Source organism: Pithys albifrons, chromosome 4 (assembly GCF_047495875.1).
Source record: "Pithys albifrons albifrons isolate INPA30051 chromosome 4, PitAlb_v1, whole genome shotgun sequence".
Classification (NCBI taxonomy): Eukaryota; Metazoa; Chordata; class Aves; order Passeriformes; family Thamnophilidae; genus Pithys; species Pithys albifrons.
In genome coordinates this window covers 57858040-57878758 of record NC_092461.1, presented here as the reverse complement: position 1 = coordinate 57878758, position 20719 = coordinate 57858040, and positions in this window count along the sequence as shown.

Here is a 20719-nt window from a genome sequence, read left to right as displayed (position 1 = left end):
GAATAGCTGCTCCATGGCATGATACATTGCACCTTTCTCTTCTCACTTTTGCTGGCCTTCTTGGATTAGGAAAACATAATTGCTGACCAAAAGCAAGGTAGTTCTTTTCCCCACAAGAGACCAATTATTATACATTTCTTATTCCCTCCACATTTCTAGGTCTTGTTTCCTGGAAACCATTTGTCCCCTCCCCACCAGCCTAATTGTCATAATAAAACTATGCTCTGTTCAGTTTCTGAAAGACAAAACAAGATCCAAACCCAAGACAGAGTTCATGGCTGTGCATCAATTAAGGAGACTTCCTCCAGTCCACAGTTAGTTAAGTAAGACCCTGAGCCTCAAAGATTTAGATGTCTAACTTGTATTTAAAGGTACCTAATTACCTTTAAGAATCTGAGCCTAAGCCCCTTGGGGTTAACTTGTGGCTCTCTCCTAAGCATTTTCTACAGCTATTTCAGAGAGATCCCTGTTCAGTTTGCTGATGCCAGCCATTTCCAGGGGAAACAGGTCTCTTATTCCAAATCTGTGGATGCTATTACGAATCAGAGCAGCTGAAAGCTAAGGTGCTTCAAAGGAACTGCTGGCACCTTTTAAATCACTATTGTGAATTTAGCTGCTCGTTCCCACTGTTGGGACTTTGCACACACCTGAAACCCACCCACTGGCCCTTCTTTTTATGCCTTCCACTTTCTACATGCTTCAGTACAACTTCTTCCATGAATTCTACGTTAACATGTCACCTTCCTCTAAGAAGCAGGAGGCTTTTTCTTCCCTCTCCTGCTTTGCAACATCCTTGCTTTGGAATCCCTCCAGTAAGCTCCTTAAGCACATGGAGTCATAAGTACTTAGCATAGAAGAGAATTACATAAATAATAATAATAATATATTTAATAGCCCATAAATGGAACCTTAAGGGGCTTCTAATCTTCACATGTGCTTCAAAAGCAACTTTCCAAAACTATTTAATTTGGGTAAGAGTTCCTAGCAGCAACATAATAATCAAAATATCAAACAAGTTTGTACAATTACATAGTCAAGTGGGCTCCAGCACAAGGCAATACGTGTATATCGTTTGGCTGTGGCAAAGCACTGCCCACCCCTGGATTCCTGAAGTTGATTTTTAAACAAAGTTTGCAGGGAATGTGTAGGATGTGTTACTCTTTCGCACTACTCACTTGAAAGTGGGTGCCAGGTTGGAGGAGTGAATAATTTTGGAAGCAATGGATTTCTTCGTTTCCTGGAATAAGACATGACATAATGTATGCAGTTGCAGAAGCACACACTAACAATATACTGTTGATGCCTATATTTAATGATCCTGATTTTTTAAAATTAAATTATGTCATATACAATTTCAACAACTCTGGTGTTTGTAAGAACATTTTGTTCTCTATTTTCATAAAAGATTTCAGAATCAAAATCGTGAGCAAAAAGAAAGGAGTAAACAGTGTGGCTGTGGTTTCTGGTCTCTCTTGTGACTGCAATATTGCTTATGTGTAAAAGAATAGATATATCCTTGAATGAATAATGATTTTTGCTTCAGACCAGTTTGACTACAACATCAGTCCCTCAACTGATTGAAGAGACACTAATCACTGAATTTTTCATGAAATACACTTATTTTAGTAAAAACTTGAATGGCTGATTGTGGAGTATTGAACTGGACTTGGAAAGGAGCTGTCTTGGCAACCCACATTCCCAAAGCAGCTTGGACACAGGCCACGGACTGTTCCCTGGCAGGGCAGGTGCTTCTGTGCTGGCTGCTCCTTTCCACTTCTGGTCCTGGGGAGCCACCGGTGTGTTTTTCACAGAGACAAGGAAATATCCTGGGAAAAGACCAGCCTCTCCTCGCAAAAAACCAGGCTGTCATTGCTAGCCTACCCAGGGATGGGGGAACCTGCTGGTTTGGAAATGGCTGCACCGATGGAGCGCTCGGGGCTGCGCACCTCTCGTGGAGCTTGCCTGTGGGCTGACAGAGGATCCTCTGGAGTGAGAAACAAGGATCCCCCGCATCAGCTCTCCCTTTCCCTCAAGTTTTCCCTCCCGGCTGCTCGGAGAGGGCCCCCGGGGATGCCAGGGCGGGCCGGACTGTGGGCGCAGCGGGCAGGACGCTCCGAGCCGGCCCCGCGGCCGCTGCCGCCCTGGGAATGGGCGGAGGCTTCCCGAGGTACCATTCCCGTCCCGTGGCACCATCCCCGTCCCGCGGTACCATCCCTGTCCCGAGGTACCGATTCCCGTCCCGAGGTACCCATTCCCGTCCCGCGGCACCATCCCCGTCTTGCCGAGCGGCTGCGCAACTCGAGGGGAAGCGGCCCCAAACAGAGAGAAATCAGCAAATCAGCGCTACGCACTGCTGGGTGGTTTTTTTTGTTTGTTTGGGTTTTTGTGTGTGTGTGTGTGTGTGTTTGTTTTGGAGGTTTTCTGTGTGTTTGGATTGGTTTGGTTTTATTTTTTTCTAATGTAGGGTGGATTGTCCAAATTTAGTTAGCGCACTACTTGTTATATTTATTTAATTTTAATTACCTAGGAAAGCGGTAGTGGGTAGAGCGGTGAGGAGTGTTTTCCTGGCTGAAAGGGGAGGAATTGAGCGGGAGCCGAGGCGCTGGAGGGAGGGAGCGCTGGGGGAAGGGAGGCAGCGCTGGGGGAAGCAGCATTAGAGGGGGGCAGCGCTGGGGGAAGGAAGGCAGCGCTGAAGGGATGCAGCACTGGAGGAGGCCGGGGCTGGGGGACGGGAGGTGACAGGGCTGGGGGGAGGTGGGCGGGATAGCGGGGGCTGGAAGAGTCGACTTTGGCGTGCGTGATGGGGAGGTCGGGCGGGATCTGGTGTAGGCAGACGGTGCTACAAGTCTCCTCCTACGGTGTCTGGAAGGATCCGAGGCTGGGGGCTGCAGCTGCGTGGAGAGATCTAGTGTGCATGGGAGGGAGGCAGGCAGAGAGAGAAGCTGGACTGTAAAAATAAGGTTCCTGAGCAAGGCAAAGAGAAAGACACAGAGTGAGTTGAAGGGAAGAATCTAGTCTGCCTGGGAAGCACAAGGGCAGCAAGACTACTCTTCATCAGATGCCTCCCAAAGGTGGAGCAGGGCCCATTGCATCTCAGAGGCCAACTGACCACAGCTAAGGTGATTCCAGGGCCAGCTGCTGCTGTGGAACTGCTCTGTGGCCCTCTGCCTACTCCTCACGCCATCTCTCCTCATCCCTTGTGCTAATCCTGCCCAAAGTCAGGGTAAGGAAGCAGAACAGTGGAAGGGCTTATCACTGCTGCAGAGTTGAGGGGAGTGGGATGTGCCATGCTGATGGACCAGCTGGGCTGGACACGTGAAGCTGCAGCCACAATTTGCTATTCCTCTGCTGTCAGCAAAGATCAGCAAGAAAGCATCAAGCCCTTGCACTGCTCATCTGTGTAAGGGATGGCAATTTGCCACTGGCAGCTCAAATGGCAGAGGGCCATGTTGTGGAGTTACAGCATTCATCAAGCCTGCTAATGATCTTGTGGTAACATACATGAATTCAGATGAGTGTCCTCTCTTTGCTTTTAATACAACCTTCAAAATTATGCTAGAGGACTTGTTCTTAATTTATCTTCCTTCGGTATATATTCAGCATGTTGCAGGTTTCAGTGACAGGATTGTGTGTTGTTTTCCACAGGATGCCTCTCCTCCTCAGTGCTTGGGTGGATGGTGCTCTGGCGATGAATTGTAGCTGTGCACTGAAGTCAGATGTTATCCAGATGGCTTCTGTTGTCATTTTGCAGAAACTGGAACATGTACAGTGAGCAATGCGAGGAGGGTACGACAGAGACAGGATGGTCTCAGGAGCGAGGTAGTTAAATTCCACTTAGCAGAACTAGAGTCTCTTTTTGCCAGTGTGCCAAAGCTCCTTACACAACTCGGCATCAGCTTGAGCTCCAGCATGCTGGCTGGCCATTGCTGGTATATGCCCCATCCTCAGATGTTCAACCTGTGCTGTTACAGCTACAGCTGAGATCACCAGACTTCTTGTCCCAATAGTGCAAAAAAATGCTGAATAGTCTGAAAAAGTAAGTGAAACAAAAGTTGGAGGTGTCTCAAACCAAGAATACTGAAGTACCACATTGCTTGTTTTTGCTGTTTACCCCCGTGAGGTTTAGTCAAATGAACATTTTCTGCAGTATCAAAGCTAGATTCTTTTCCCTCATGTCACACCTGCCCTTACACTGTTCCTTGCCTCTGTTTGGCAGCTACCAGCTCCCCAGATGCACTAATGGAACTGTCTGTGAGCCTGCAGTGCATATGATTTACAGGGCAACCTTGTAAGTGGTTCTACTGTGCTGCCAGAATGGAACTGGGCAGCTGGAGATGGGAGCCAAGAGAGGGAATGTTTTCAGCTGCTTTTGCCATGGGAGGAAATCTTCCTGTAACACCCTGAATCCCTCATCACTCAAGTAATTATGATGGTGTGAAAACTTGCTCCTCTCCTGCAGAAGGCCTGTAACAACATCTGCATTAGTGTTGGTGAGGAACTCTGCCATCTGAGCCCTGAGCAACACTGATGAATAATTCTGTGTGCAGAGCAGAGCTGGGGCAACATTTGGCATATGAAGAACATAAGCAGAGGCAGAACAGAGGAGAAATCAAATTGTTGACCAGGTGTTCACCAAGTGGGCACCGCTCACCTAGGATATTAAAATCCCACAGGGAAAAAAACACCTTAGAACGTCGCAGGTAATTACAGACTGCAGCCTCACAATTGTGCAAGAGGCAAGCTCTTTACCTGACATTTGACTAAAATACTAATTTCCTTTAAGATATTTTGTTTATCCAAAAATTCCTTTCTTCCCATTCAGATCTGGTTAGGACGACTATACTTCCATTTCAGCGTGCCTGGCTGAGGCACCTGGGTGAGTGCTGCAGACTGTGAGCAACATCCCAGTGCCTGAGGAGTGACAGGGAGCTGATTTGGCATCCCAAGTCCTGCCTGCTGCAGGAGCAGCCCAGCCCAGCCCTTCAGCTGCTGCCTTCATTTCCTCTCCCTGAGCTGCGCCAGTGAAAGGAAGGCAGGATGCATTCTCCAGGGAAAGGCAGGCTTTGGAATACATTATTGATTTGCTGGTGGAGGCTCTGGCCAGAGGGCAGGGAGAGACCAGGTCAGCTGGGCCCTGTGAGAGGATGGCTTACCCGGCCGGAGATCAATATATATCAGCAAATCAGGGAGCAGACACTGGCAAAGCTCGAAGTTAAAAAGCTTCCTTTGTTCTGTTTGCCTTGTGGAAAAAGAGACAAGAAAACAGGTTTAAGGATTCTGGATATAGAGAAGGGAATAACCTCTTTATTTACAGAGTAGCACAACCCAGCCAGCAGTGACAGTTTTAAAAAGGACTGTTCTAAGGTTGTCTGTAGCTGAGGAAATGGCGACTGGTAAGGGTGGGGAATCTAGAGAGTTTAGTGCATGTTTGTTGAGTTACTTTTGGTTTGAAATAAGGGAAGCTTCAGGGACAAGTGACCAAGTTCCCAAGCCAGTATTTTGTGGTTTTACAATCACACTTTCAAAAATGTTTTCTCCTTCCTGTTGCTGTGTGGAAGATCACCAAAATAGCCCTCAAGATTGCCAACACGCCAGGGAAAAGAAAAAAATTATTGCTAGTAGCATCTGCCAGTTTTGCAGTTTGTGTGACATACAACACCAGGAAACACGTAGATTTGAAATGCAAGTGTGTTTTCTATTGTTTTTTTATTTGACAGTGACAGAAAATAACATTGCCTCCAGAGTTTATTTTACAGTTCCCAGTAAATAACAGCTAGGCTGCCAGGCATGGTGACTTTGGTTTGGGTTTTTTCTTTTTTTTTTCTTTTTTTCTTTTTCAGTTGCTTCTAAAATCATGGTCTAAAAACTCCTAAAATGCAGATTGAGCTGTTGCATGGTTTTGGAAGGACTTGTTCATTGTATCCCCACAACACTCCATACTCTGCTTCACTGTGGCACAGTTGCCTGTATGTCTGTGTTCAAATAAATCATTTTCATAACTTTGTTCTCTTCTGAGGAGCACTTCCTTTTTTTTTTAATAACCACAATAAAAAAATAACGAGCTAAATAGGGCACAAGTGGTTACTGATGAGTTCATGCTGACAGCATGCTGCTTGGGATGGCTTTGGTCCAAGCAGCTCATACTGCTCAGGCAGTGCTCAGGCAGTGCCCAGGCACAAGCCAGAAACTGTTCCCAGGAGACACCATGGAGACTTGTTTTAGGAGAGGAGAATGCTGTCACATGGACACAAGCTGGGCAGTGTCACTGGCCCTTAGAGTCAGAGGACAGGCACTGAACTTGTCCAGTCTAATACAGATGTAACTGTAATCAGATAACTAGTAGGAAGCCCTATGACAAATTTCAGCTTCATTAAGTACTTAAGCTGTCCTACACCTCTCCCGTGTAATAATCCTGGTTCTCTGCAGTATCTGTTAGGAGAGTTTCAAGTTGGTGGAACATGAGTGAAGATGCTTGCTAGATTCTTTATAGGGTGTATGGTAAATTTAAGAAACAAAATCCAGATTTCAGCTGCACCAGATATATCTGAGTAATCTTTTTGTCTTTTTGTGTGTTTCCTCTAGGATGTGAAATATGAACTACAAGGTAAAGGGAGAAAGAAGATGGATAAGATTTGTATTTTCTTCTCCTGTTACAAGTCTGCAACCTCTGGCGGTTAGTGTCATGTCAGCTGGGCACTTTCATGCCTCAGACATTACTGTTGAGCCTGCCAGTGTTTGTCTGTGAAAGACCAACATCAATTTGAAGGAGAAGGGAGATGTCAGGAACCTGTCTCCTTCAGCATGCCACTTCAGCTATTCAGCCACTAAACTTAGGGATACAGCTGCTGTGAAACAACAAAATAAATTCCAGCTTCCCTTCCTATCCCTCCCCAAACCCCCTGGGTTCTCCCTAAATAATGTCTGTGGTCACCCATTTAGTTATTTGCAAAGTTTCCACTTACCACAGTAATTTCATAGGAATGAATGTATTCCTTCAGTGTTTTGTGATAATAAGAGCAGAAATAGGGAATGGAAACAAAGACCAGAGAAAAGTAGAGGCCTCATCTAGAACTGCTCTTTTACTAAGTAGCCTGAGCAGAGAATCAGGGACAAGCCAGGCAGTACTTCAGCCTGAGATACTGTGTCAGTTGAGACTGAAAGCAATTACTGATAATTTCACGGGGTTAAGACCACATTTAGGGTTGGACAGTGTTTATTCAGGCAAGAAGTCTATCTATGCAGTTAACTCCAAGCACTTCTAGTTAGTCTTATTCACAGATTGTCACATCTGAAAATAGTAAAGTCCAGTTGAACTTGGAAACAGAGCATGGGGGACCGATGTGCATCTTAAAATTGCCTTGCTTAAACCCAAGACAATTGAATGCAAGTCCTCACTTCTAAAACAGCCATGCTTTAAAATCTCTTAGGTTTCATTCCTCTCTCCTCCTGTTAGGCTGTCTGAGTACCTGGGGAGTTAAGTCACAGAGAGTTTCAGTGGATAAGTGTCTTGCTGACTTGAAGCTTTATCAGAGCAGTAGCGCCTTATACCCTGGAACAGCTGTCTGTAGAAGAGCAGGTGGGCTGTGCAGTTGATAAGACTTTAAAATCAAGTAACAAGCTCACCTGGTACATACTTAAACAGATTATTTTTTATTTAGGAAGACACAGATATTAAGAAAAAGGTAATATTCATGCAGAATTGTGTGCAGTTTTGGATGTCGCAATATAAGAAAGACGTAAAGCCACTAGAGAGCATCCAAAGGAGAGACAAGGATGGTGAAGGGCCTTGAGGGGATGCTGCATGAGGAGTGCTGAGGTCACCTGGTCTGTTCAGCCTGGAGAAGAGGAGACTGAGGGGAGACCACATTGCAGTTACAACTTCCTTGTGAGGGGAAGGGGAGGGGCAGGCACCGATCTCTTCTCTGTGGTGACCAGGGACAGGACCTGTGGGAACAGCCTGAAGTTGTGTCAGAGGAGGTTTAGGTCAGATATTAGGAAAAAGCTTTTCACCCAGAGGGTTGCTGGGCACTGGAACAGGGTTCCCAGGGCAGTGGTCACAGCACCAAGCCTGCCAGAGCTCAAGAAGCACTTGGACAATACTCTCAAGCATAGGGTATGATTGTTGGGGATGGTCCTGTGCAGGGCCAGAATTTGGACTCAGTGATCCCTGTGAGTCCCTTCCAACTCAGAATATTCTATGACTGCATACAGGAGTGAAGGAGAGCTATTTCCAGCACAATGCTGGATGTGTGTAGAAGGTGTGGAAGAAGAATGTACTAATCCAGATTTGCGCAGACAACACACTGAATTAACGTATACCTTTGCTTTAGGAGTTTGACTTTTCCAAAAGCACTTCTGGGATTTATATATTCAATTTGCAGTGGTACCAGGGTGCTGAAATGCAGTAATTAGAAGTATAGCCTTACTGTGAAGGCTCAAAGACAAGAACTAAGTGACTCTGAGTAACAATTTTAACACCCAAAGGGATGCCAGCATGTGCTCCCAGCTCCCATGGAATGGCCATAACTGTGCATTGTTTCAGTGAGAACAGTGTTCTTGAACAACTCCAGCCATTCTGCTTTTATAAATTGGTTTTCAAATGTTCTAGGTTTTCCATATCACTGTGGAGGAGGACAAGCCTCTTCTGAGATACCTGGTGATCCTACTCTATCCTACAGGGGGTGCATCCTGGCTTGGCTTAAAGAAACCTGCACTGCTTCTCAAATGAGCTGTCACTGCTTTTGCATTGCTCTTAAGTGGAAGGCTTTCTGTGCTTGGCCTTTTAAGTGTTAACAGCCTCTAACCAAAAGTCTGCAGCCACATAAGTGTATTTCACTTTTTATTTCAGTCTTTTCTCAGAATCTCAGAGAATAGAAATATGCAATTTCCCAAGCAATTTTAGTAATCAAATATGAGAACAGTAGAAAAAATATATTTCTTTAAATTAAAGGAAATCTTACAGAAAACTCAAGTGTAGTTATGAATAACATAGTTTTAAAGCTAATCAGTAGCTCAAAAATGCACTTTGTCTTTGGACATTCACAAGAAAACCACTTCTAAAAGAAAATATCCCTGTTTCTCCTTTTTCTTAGTTCCTGTGGTACTTGCAACAGCTTGTATTTTGTGTGGTGAAATTAGTGTATCAGGCATTGAATTGAAAGAATCTAAATTATACTTTTCCTTTGTTTATCTTGTTTATTTGCTGACTTCTTGCCTTTCAGACCTGAGTTGATACCTTCAGTCCTTTACAGAAATAGCACATCGTAGGCTTAAGCCACCAGCCCCTTGGAACAGCCCACATTTTAGACACCAGCAACCTCTCCCATCCCCCTTTTAAAAGGCCAGTGGGCTGAACTTGTCAAACTCTTTCTGTGGACTCTTACGACATGTAGAGGGGAGTGGCAAGGAGAGAAGACCTGACCATGGTAATGGGATGAACTACAGTGCACAGCAGTGTAGCCAACAGGTATAGAAGATGGCTAAAGAAGTACAGAAAGGCTAAAGAAAAGAAAAATCAAAGGAAAATTTCAAGACACTTTTAGCAAAGCATGAGTCTGTTTTGTGGTGCTGGTTTTTGTGGCCGTGCTTTATTGAGTTTATCAGCCAGACTTTAAAAAGTCTTGGCCTCCACCCCACTCATTTATATTGCCATCTAAGCCAAAGATGACATTGGCTTTCCTTCCTTCCCCTGCCCTGCTTGAAAAGTTACTCCTCTCCATCCCTTTTACTCCATACAAGGTGCTCGTTAGCTGTCCACTGCTTTCTAGCCCTTTTCACTTCTGTGTCTGATCATGTCTCTCACATAATTTGAAGATATTTTTGAAAATACTATGTTGGAATGCCTCCAGTTTTGAAGTCTCTCTTGTTATGTTTCCTTCAGCTGTACACTGGCAGATGAAAGAAGCAGAAATCATTGCCTGCTTAAGATAAAACATCTTCACTGTATCTAAGCACAGCTTTGTGATGAGCACAGACTGCCTTATCATTTGTCTGTTCCTTCCCTATGGTTGCTGTCCTTACAAGCCTATTCTTCAACTTTATTCATCAGCTTGTGCCACAAGTAGTCTCCAGGTATTAAGTTATAATGAAGTGTATTAGAAGGACTCAGTTTACCTTTACAACAGGCCAACAAGCACCAGCTTTTCAAAAAGCAGGACCAACAACTGAGTGCTTCCTGTTTTACCTCCCAAGAGCGAATAGAGAATATCACAAAGATGTGAATCATACTCACATGGATGGCACAAAATGATGGAATAGAAGTATTCTCAGAGTATTAATTGTGATTACCTCAACCAACAAGATGGGCACCTTGGACATCTAATCCAAGTCCTGTTTTCCTGGACCATCACTTCCCCCTAACAGCATACTTTGCCTCCCATCTAGATTTCATTCATCACATTAAATCGTGTTTTAACAGGGACACATCAAATAAGTTGCTACCAGACATCTTTTACAGATTTTAAAAAGTCTGTTTTTAAATCACAAACTAGGAGATTTAAAATGTCTGGTGGCTGTTCTCAGACATAGCAATTTGCTTAATTTATAACACAAAATTCTCTGCCTGCTATAACCTGCCAGGTGAAGATTCTGATATTCTCAGAAATGCTTTGCATGCATCCTGGCCTTCACCATGTGGGAATCAATCTGGTTTAAGCAAGCCACATTTCCTGCCTGGTTCAAGACACAGCCTTCACACACCTCAGAAGCTTGTTACGATGGAAGAGTTTTGATCTCCATTTGTTGCAGTCTGAGCAGTGCTGGTTCGAAGGTGCCCTACAGTGATGAACAAAACCTGCCAGCCCCTTGGGTTAGCCACAGCACCCTGTTTTCTCACCCTTTAACCCCAAGTGTTCCAATTCCCAGGCAACAAGCCCTCAGTCTGCGCAGTAGGTCGGGACTGCACATGGACTGCTCACCTGTGAATGCACTGTAAGACAAGGCCAGCACAAACACACTGCAGTAGGCTGCCCCTCTACATACTATGCACAATTCTAGCTCTGTAAGAGAGCAGGATGCTTCCTAGCAGCGCATGTTATAGGGGAGAGGGTAACTTCCACTCTGCTGCTTGGGTGCACAGTCCAGCATCGGGCAGAGCTTTGTTGCTGTTTAGTTCTCCATCTGGTTAGAAACTTGGACTTGAGCTGACCTCAGTGAAAGTTTGCTGAATGAGTAATCAGAACACTTTCAGTTCTAATATTTCAACACAACATTTTTGTCTCATATTCCAGATAAAGACTGACTAATATGACTGCCAGCATCCCCCAGTAAAATACTTAGAAATGTTATCATGTGGGAAGTTTCATTTTGACATCTTCCAATTCAAATTGGTCCTTTTTGGCTTTGTTTCACATGGAGATGTATCCTCACAGGTAGTTTTGAGGCCTTGGGATCTATATTCCACTCAACACTGTCATAGTTCTCCTAGTGCACCATTCCAGCCAGAGAACAGAGTTCAGTGAAGGGAAAAAATACCTTGATAAGAACCACACCAATTTTTTTCTCCATGTGTTTCAGCATGCCATGTTTGAATTAAGATGACTGAGTCATTAATCAAATAGTTCATCCTTCCAGGGGAAGAAAAGTTAACTTCTTCATAGTTGCATTTTCCTATACATTTTTATTTTGTGCAAATTTTAAAGCAGATGTAAAACATGGTGTATTTGAAAACCATCCTCTTATTTATGGACTTTAATACAGACTAAGGGCACTGAGACTCAACTCTTCAAAGTTTTGGTTAGGAAAGAAAATACTTGACTGTTTATGGAACAGTACTACAATAAACTTAATTAATCTTTACCATAGTTCTCCTAGACAGAAATGTCACTTCCTACTCTATTTTCTCTGATGTTGATTTTCCCTTCCAGTAACTGAGTACTCTCTGCAGCACAAGAGCTCTGTTGTGAAAGAAGGAAATCAGCAGAATCACAAATTGTCAGTTCAGAATAAAACTAAAGTCTCAGAAGAAGGGCTGAGGTTGAAGGACACCACTTAGAAGTTTCAAGAAGCAGGATTAGTTTGAAACAGACCAAGTGAGAAGGAAGTCTTACCATGAAATTGAAGCAGAAGTCTTCAATAATGCTGCTTTCACAATATAAAACCTGTATTTTAATTTTCTGTCACAAGTCATTAGAGATGTCAGTTCCTGTTCTTAGAACCTCACTCTGACTGTACCTCAGTTGGAGGCAACACTTCTCTAATTTGACTTGTCTTTGCCTGTGCCTTAAGACACAGTGATAACTGTAGTTAAGATCCCTGCAATGAGAATTCAGTTGTTCCTGGCTGGCTGGCTGAAGAGCTATGATAACCAAGTGTTTCATCTGAAGTCCATGTACATTCTTCTTCTCTACAACCTTTGTATATGTGCTCTGACACAGCGTTTGAAGTCATCAGGTGAACAATACACACTGCAGAGTCTGCTTTCTGAATTGTGGTATTCTGTTGCCAGCATCCTCTCCCCTTTCCCCAGATGAAACCTGGAGAAACAGAGAGGAGCCACAGCCTCATACTCTGTCCAGTTTCCACTTTGGATAATTACACTTTGCTTGTCTGTATCCCCTTTGCAGATTTAACTAGGCACAGTGCACAATTCACTTCCCACTAGAGCTTGCCATGCAGTTTGTTTGGTGGTTAAGATACAGTTCATCAGGAAGGTGGTGGATAGCTTTTGCATGTCTGCTGAAATACAAGCTGTGGGCATCTTAGAGAAAACAGTGTCTGCACACACTGACCACAGCCTTGAGTCTTCAGATTATGAAAAAAGAAAAGCCCTCACATTCACTTCTGAAATCTGATTCCTGATGAAACATGCACCACACAGACTCAAGATCACGTTTTAAGATCAGAAGAGAAAATATCAAAACCCAAGACAGACCTCACCAGCTAGTGGTTGACTTCTCCCCATTATGATGGGGGACACCATACTTAGGGAATTGTAGTCCAGCTTGCCCTAGGAAAGCAGGCCACTCTCCAGGTCTGGGCTCCTGGCAGCAGGAAGCTGCCTAGGAAGCATTGACACCCCAGGAAATCCAAGCTGCCAGAACAGCCTGTGAGAATCCTTCTGCTCTGTACTGCTAACACAGGAGAGGCTGAGCAGAGAGCCACAAAGTCCACATCTCATGAGAGCAACAGCAGAAGTTAGCCCTAAAATATCTGCCTCCCCTCTGTGAGTGTCAGACACATCACCATATCAGAAAAGAGTACATTTGCACTCATATTTCATCAGTGTTCTGCATATTCTGGCTCCAGCCCTGCAACCCATCCACACCTTCTTGTTCATGCTGTGAACTAGCAGGCTGCCACATATCTAAGATAAGCCTACTCAGATAACTAAGCCTACTAAGATAACTCCTACCACTATTATTTCAGTAGCAATGCCTGCAAAATATTATTTCTCTCTTAAGCTCAGGAACTCAGAACACCACAAAAAAGCAAAAATAAGCTAACAGTCTGTCCTTCTTCCTTTCTTTCCTTCTTTCATCAGTCAGTCATGACAAACTTGAATCGCCAAGGCTCTACCAAACTTGAAGCCTTTGAAGTCCCTGAGCTGGGGCATCCAGCCTTGTGAGTCAATTCATGTCAGCTGTGCCCATCCACACTCCCCAGGAGGGCAGCTGCCCTTTGGAGGTCTTAAAGAGCCTCCACGGTCTGTGATATATCCCCTGCACAGAATGCACTCCAACACTTGGTAGCCATTTGTTAACTTGCTGATGCTAATGCTCTGTGAACTCTTATCAGATGTATTTATTACCACAGTTGTTAATGTTTTGGGAAGGCAGAGGCTGGCTTGAGTTCAAAGGAGAACCACAAGAACGGAAAATAAGCCCTGAAGGTGCTTATTCCAGGAGTCTGACTAATGCACCTTACAAAGAGAAAGTTGAAAAAGGCAACACGGTGAGTGGGTGTTGATACTCACAGCTGCAAAAGGTGTTTTAGCTCAGGCTTTTCAATTCTGCAGGGCAAGACCCAGTTTCTTGCTCTCGATGTTAGAACCTTCATTGATATATCAAGTGAAGTGTATTTCTGAGAGAAAAACGCAGTCACTGGGGGGTGAGGAGATGGAGTGTGTGGGATTAATTGCAGTGGATCACCACAGAGCACAGCTGAGATTTTAAAAAAGGAGAGAAAGAGAGCTGAGATGCATCATCTGAGACGTGACAATGTGTTGAGGAGAGTAGTGCATGTGAAGGATGTAAGGTAGCAACATCCTGAGGTCTCTTTTCTAACTCCATAACATATGTAAATCCTTTGTCTTCAGGGTAGTCTGTGAGGATGGCAGTGGAAAGATGTTCAAGGTCATGTTGTGATCTAAGAATACAAAAAATGAGGTGCTGCATCTTGTGTTACTCCTAGTGGATTTATTTGAATGCCAAGCAGCATAAGAAACAACCATGGTCCTGTTTAATTCCAGAGAGACAGTGCTGGATGTGCAAGAGCTTAAAGCAAAACTCTTGTCTCTGCAGATGCTTTGGTGCTTATTAGCACAAAACACAGGTGAAGGAAAACACTTATTGCCCCTTTAAAACCTCAAATGGTTTGCTCCTTTAAAATATCTTCACAAGGAAGTGGACAGTGAGGACAACATAGGGTTGGTGATGGATGGGAGTTTGTAATTATGGATGTGGAAATCAAGGAATGACACAGAATGAATCTAGAGGGGGAACTGATATTCTGAAGGATATGAAGAGTAGTTGTTCTTTATAGCCAGGGAGAACAAAAGCTTGATCTTTTTTCTAGATGATGTATTTCTTCATGAAAGATTTGTGTAGGCCAGGATGAGAGCTACAGTTTAGGTGCTCTCATAACTCCTTCCTGTGGCTCTTTTCAGTGTCTCTTTTTTTCACAGAGCTCTTGGGGTGCTTATTGTAGCTGTTTGACAGGAATTCACCCTATGTTAACAAGGCGAAATTTTTCTTCACATTCTATGTTCCTTTTAAAACCGAGAGGTTAAATTAATAATATTTGTGCTACAAACTGCTTAAATATTTTGTGGACTTTGGTACTTTTTGACATTTCTTATAGCATCCATAAGTATGGAATACGTACATGCAGTTGACGACTTCAGGCCATTCAGGCTGTTCCTTCAGTGTTCCCTTTGAAGAAGAATGAAGATGACACTTTGTTGCCATCCAGGGCCAGTGCATTTCATACACTCTGAACGACTGAGTACAACTAAGAAAATATGACCCCAAAGCAGTGAAAAGTAGGGAAAATGGCACATAGGACTGCCCCTGGTCTTGTCTGGTGCCAGCCCTGTGAGAGAGCGGCTGCCCCTGAGCAGGGAGCTGCCCTCTCTCCACAGAGGGATGGGGCCAGGCTGGGCTGGGCAGTTCTGCCTTGCTTTCTGCTTTCAAGCAGAGAAGGAAGCACTGGCTTGTCTTTTGGAGAAGGGGCAGATTCCCTATCAACTTTCTGACAGGCTCTGCTCTGTTCCCTCTCATCTCAAGGTTCTTCTCCCTGCCCTTAGGACACAGCCTTCTTCAGCAGTGTTTCAGCCCTGCCAGCCCTGATGTCAAGCCTGCTTTGCAGGCACAGAGGAAGCGGTGGTCCCAGGAGAAGCTGGTAGGGGAGGGAGGGTGCAGCAGGAGAAGGTGGGTTTTTTCAGAAGTTGAAGAAAAAGAATCAAAGGTCTGCCAGTGACAGGTTGGTCTCTTCTTTCTTGAACTCAGTTTAGCCTTGCCATGAAGAGTGTGATTAGGTGTTCCTCTCTGTAGATTGTGCTCTTTTATTGTATAAAATTATAACTGTAACTTAACTGTTCAAAAATAAGATGATAGAAGGAACTTTCCATTTGTAACATTTTTATTGGGAGCTGAATCAAGCTAACTAAGCGGAAAGGATTTTTGAAGGACACACAACTTTGTCTGGACTTTAGAGACCTAAACTTGGAGATACAATGGAAAATGAAGTTGAAATAAATGTATCTTTTTACATACATATGCAGTGGTCACACCATGTCATATGGCAAGAAGGCATGTACTGAAGTAGATCAAAGAGGAAGAGCCTAGCATGAGATTAAAGGGGGATAGTTGCAATAACCAGAAAGTTTTATAATAGAGGTGATAACAATATACAGCAGAGGAAGGAAACTGCGAGGAACAGAAATGAGGATAAAATGCAAATAAAAGAGATCCTTTGATCCTTCTGGCTTTTCCCCTATATAACAGAATTATTTTATCACCCACTTACTTCATTTCCCTTCCACTTTCATCTTGCTTTCCTCTGATAGATTTTCCCCACCCCGACACTACACTCAGTCTGCATCTCTCCACATGTCTTGTAGCAGGGCAGTGCAGGATGTATCTTTATCAAGTGCTGGTTCTAAATATGAAACATCTTCAGTGAGAGATTGCCTTTATTGTTTTGCTGCTGGCTTTGGGAAGAAACAGAGCTGTCAGGGAGAGGAATTCAGAAAAACATTGCATGTAATGAGCCACAGGGTCTAAGTTCAGTTTGATGTGCCAAAACCCCTCACAACTGTTCTGGGAGAAAACACAAACATTTAAAGAAAAGAGAATCCAAGACAGAAGTGGCCTGGGATTGGGATTTTGAAAATTTCTGACTTTTACACGGCTGCAGAAGCAAAAACCATTATCCTTCCTCCTTTATCCCCTTATTCTGCATCCTGTTTGGTTTCATAGGTCAAGAGGTCTGTGACCAGAAGGAAGGAACTAGCCCTTTCTAAAGAGGACATCATTTGAGTCACTAAACAGAAACCTCTGCTCTACAGCACTGCAGAAAGTCTGGTCAGCCCTGGCTAAAAACTCAGGCTAAACTTGGTTATGTGAGTCACCACTTTACTAACTTCGGACCTCAGGCATGATGGAAAATAACAGTGGTAATACTAATATACAGACCAGGGAACCTGCAAACAGCAGGAAAAGAGGGGAGAAATAAGGAGAAGCAAAAATAAAGGGCCAGTTTCTGCTCTAAGATGGCTAGAAGGTGTGTTGATGCCCTAAAAAAGACTTGAAAGCATATCTGACAGTGATTGCTGGGGGTGGCTTGCTCTCTACTGACTGTGAGGGGGTGAGACTTTAAAGCACAGGATCTGCAGCTAGAAAGACTCTCATGTTTGTGTTTGAGTAGCAGTTCCAGCTGTGTGGGAAGATGAAGGCATCCTTAGTGTGCCCCCATTTTGGAGGGTATATTGGGAGGGCCTGTTTTATACACAGTGCTTTTTCTGCTGATGCTGAAAAAGAGCAAGGCTGCAGAAAAAAATTTGATTGCTCTTCTGAGGTAGGACTCGGAGCACCCTCTTTGCTGAATGTTTGCACAGGTATTGCTGGTGAGAGCCTTAGGGCTTTGAGGGTAGCGGATGCCTTGCATAGGCTGGAGTGTGGTTGAGGCCTTTTCCGGGGACTGGGAAGCAAGTCTAGTGAGACAGGTATAGGTGTACCAAAATTAAAGGGTACCCAGTGCAACTGGACTTCAGAGTGGGATAAGAATGTGATTAATCCAGTCTTCCTTGTCACAGCTCTCAGTCTTTGGCAGTTCACTCCTGGCAGAGCTACTACTGTCTGCTTTCTGTGACCTTCAATGGGCTCACCACTGATGGATGTTAAAACAAATATTTGGGTTCTCACTTACAGACTCATTTTCTGATCCTCTGGAGCCTAACTGGAATGGGAGAAATGATTTGAGTGATATGGACAAGTGCTTAGGAGTGACTAGTGGAGATGTAGAGCACATGTACTTCATTGTGACAGTTGTGGTGTTGGTGTGCTGGTGGGAAAAGGAGCGACAGGGAAGGTATCGGAAGCAAGACAAGATACTTGGATTTCCACAAATTACTTAGTCAAATGCACTCAACCACAAGTAATGAGAGAGGGATGCTCCATGCCTTGTACACAGTGAGATAACTCAGCATTGGTGATGATACAGACACAGCTCTGATCTGCAAGGATGAATGACAAGGTTCAGAACTAAAGCTGTTCATAAATCTTTGCAAACAATTTAGATAAATCCTCAAATTTAAGAACTGCTTTTACCCAATCAATTCACCATGTTTAAGTGCGGTGTAAGCTGTAGGATTTTGTGTGCTCCAGACTTAAACACAAAAATTTAAAGGGGTGTGGGATGTGTGTCCTCTGAGACGTGCTCTTTGTGTTCCGCGAGTTACCAGCCAACCGCTATTGCTACAAACTCCAACAGCCGTGCTGATGACTCTTGGCTATTTTTGGCGACTGCAGATTCCCTGCGTACCACAGGAGGTCAGCACTGGATAAGTTTGTACCTCCAGTGAAAAAATGTTTCTGATCTTGAGACCGCTCAATTCCCACATGGTGAGCACTGAGTTCTGTTAACAGTTGTATGTTATACAATTTTAGGTTGCGCATCTTTTTAATCCCATCTCTCCTAAGGACTGTTTTTGTTTTCTAGTTATTTTTCCTTTTTCTGCATGTTCTCATTCTGAAAAGTAATTTTGTGAAAAGGATCTGTGAACCATACATAGACACACACACTGCAACACTATATATATATATATGCACACACACTCACATTATTTATTTATTTATATATATATATATATATATATATATATACACATTAAAAAAACCAAACAAATGCTGCTTATAGTATTAAGAAGGAAAGATAAAAAGCCTGCAAAGCTAACAGTTTAAAAGTCAAGGAAGGAAGGGTAAGTTTGCTTTTAGCCAATAGTCAAAGGTGAATGCTCACCTATTACTGAAAAAACCTGAAATGAACGTTTGGTGAACTAGTGATTGTCAGAGTCAGATTGAAACAGTTGGAGCTATGGCATATGCTTGGTTAAAAACAACCTTAGTGGTTTAATCCAGTCCTTGGTAGTGGTTCTTCCCTTTTTCATCATCTGCAAGTTTTGGTTTTAGAACCTGGCAAAAAGTCAATGAATTCTTGTCTCAGAGCAAAACACTTATACTACAGTGATCACAAGGCAAAGCTGAGACAGAGTAATGAGAAATTCGCTTGTCAGTTGCCTTGCATTGAAATAAATGTGTTTGAAAACTCTTCTCCTTCCCCACAAATTGTAAAAGAAAAAGCTGCATCTGTTCACAGTGGCATCATCTGGGCATAAACCAAGAAAGTATAATTTAGGAAGGTGCAAATTCTTTTTCTCTTCAAAGATAAATTTAGAACATATATCTTAACATAATGTTTGCTTTTTATTTTGTTAGCCAAAAAGAGAAATGTAGCTTAGTCTTCAAACCAATATGACAATTTTTATAACCGAAATATTTTTCTTGGCATCATAAAAATGAGTGTGTGGGAGAGGGAAAAAAAATTTGGCAGTTTAAGCAAATAAACTGGAAAATAATGTGTTCAGTTAAGGGCACTAAAATAGTATTATTGTTCTCTAAGTGACATTTTCATTGCTAAAAAGTTGCTTTTGGTGCAGTGGATTTGTACTAGGATCTCACAGCAAAAGTAATACTATAACACAATGATTCTGTATGGGCATGTGTGGAAAACAGGTCTCAAAGGTAGTGGCATAAGACAAGACAATGGCAGCATGTGAAGTACAAAATGCACAGGACATTTCAACACAAATTGTTTTCTTTCAGCTGGAGTTTTGAAGTCTAAATTTGAATGTAGTGAATTGTTTTAGGTAAAAGGAACGAGGTTAGAGCAAGTTAATAACGCAGGCAGAGAAGGAATCATTCTGTCTCAACATTTTCTGCAAGAAGTAAATGAGGATGGGAAATACTTCTAAACCAAATCCTCCTAAGGTAGTCACTTCTTAAAACTGTTCAGAATAGGCTCAGAAAGAGACAAAACCTGTGCAGCAGTGGAGAGAGGGGAGCATAGGTATTGAATTTTGGGCTGAAATCCCAATGAAATCCCTTTAGTGTAGAAAACATGTTGTTTGTATAAAGAGAACTGTAACAGTCTGTCAGTCTTCAGAAACACCAGTTACAGCAGAGATTATTATCTCTTAAAATGTCATTTAATTAGTGGAATTTAATCTGAAATATGAGAGTAGCTCAGCTGGTTAAAGCATGGTACCAATAAAGGTAAGGTTGAGGGTTTGATCCCTGTAGGGGACATTCACTTGAAGAGTTGGACCTGATGATCCTTGTGGGTCCCTTCCAACTCAGAACATTCTGTGAAATTCTGTGACCACCACTAATTATATGACCTCAAATCTCTTCCTTTTTATATGTACAGGAATCAGTCATAGGATTCCCTGCTCTAATGACAACAAGTCAGACAGCTTTGGGTACTTGCCTGGCAGAAGCAGGGCTGTGAACACAACCAGCAGCTCCAACATAAGCTACAAGGTGCACCACACCCTCCAGCAGTGCCTAGGACCTGCTGGATCAAGCGCATGTTCAGGAGGGGATGGTTTGGACAAGCCTGACTGTAGTGCCCATCCATGTTGTTGGGCAGCAGCTGTTTGGTTTACAGAACAGGTTAGTTTACAGATCTTCACTGGAGGTGGATGACCAAGTGTGCACATATACAGTGAGCAGGTGTTTCTTGAAGGGAGGAAAGTGTGAACAGAAGTGTGAACACTCATTAAATTTAATAGCCTTGCTATTTATATTGGAGTTGGCATTGCAGCAGTGAGTAGTAATGCATTAGCCAAGAAAAATCTAAACATGACATAAAGCTACAAGGGCAGCTGAGAACTTGGACAGAAATGATACTACTTTATACTTTTTTTTTAAAGAAGCTACTCCTAGTTTCAGAAATGTCTCTCCAACTTGCAAATTTCAAATTCATTAGCTTTACCATGAGA